Raw genomic sequence first — 260 nt, forward strand, 5'->3', positions numbered from 1 at the left:
CTAAACAGTGTTCAGTGCTCGTCTCTGCAGCCAAACACTGAACAGTTAGCATGCTTCGCTCAAACTTTCTCCATGGCATTACACTGTTGTCACTTGCGAAATCAAAATGACGGTGCAATGGGTGGAAACTTACAGATTAAGGGGCGGTAATATTATAATGAGATCCCCAACGTCACAAGGAGAGCGAAATCAGACGCGCTGGTTTTCTCAGACGCTTGCAGAAAAAGGCTTCCCAAAACAAAGTTACTGGGTTAATCTTT

General features: G+C 44.2%; 1 protein-coding gene across 1 annotated transcript in view; it reads left to right on the plus strand.

The window, feature by feature from the left end:
- The window catches only part of mars1 (methionyl-tRNA synthetase 1), a 38,381-nt gene that overhangs the window by 19,949 nt on the left and 18,172 nt on the right, over positions 1–260 (plus strand). The window lies entirely within an intron of this gene.

Source organism: Sinocyclocheilus grahami, unplaced genomic scaffold (assembly GCF_001515645.1).
Source record: "Sinocyclocheilus grahami isolate Dianchi unplaced genomic scaffold, SAMN03320097.WGS_v1.1 scaffold1073.1, whole genome shotgun sequence".
Lineage (NCBI taxonomy): Eukaryota > Metazoa > Chordata > Actinopteri > Cypriniformes > Cyprinidae > Sinocyclocheilus > Sinocyclocheilus grahami.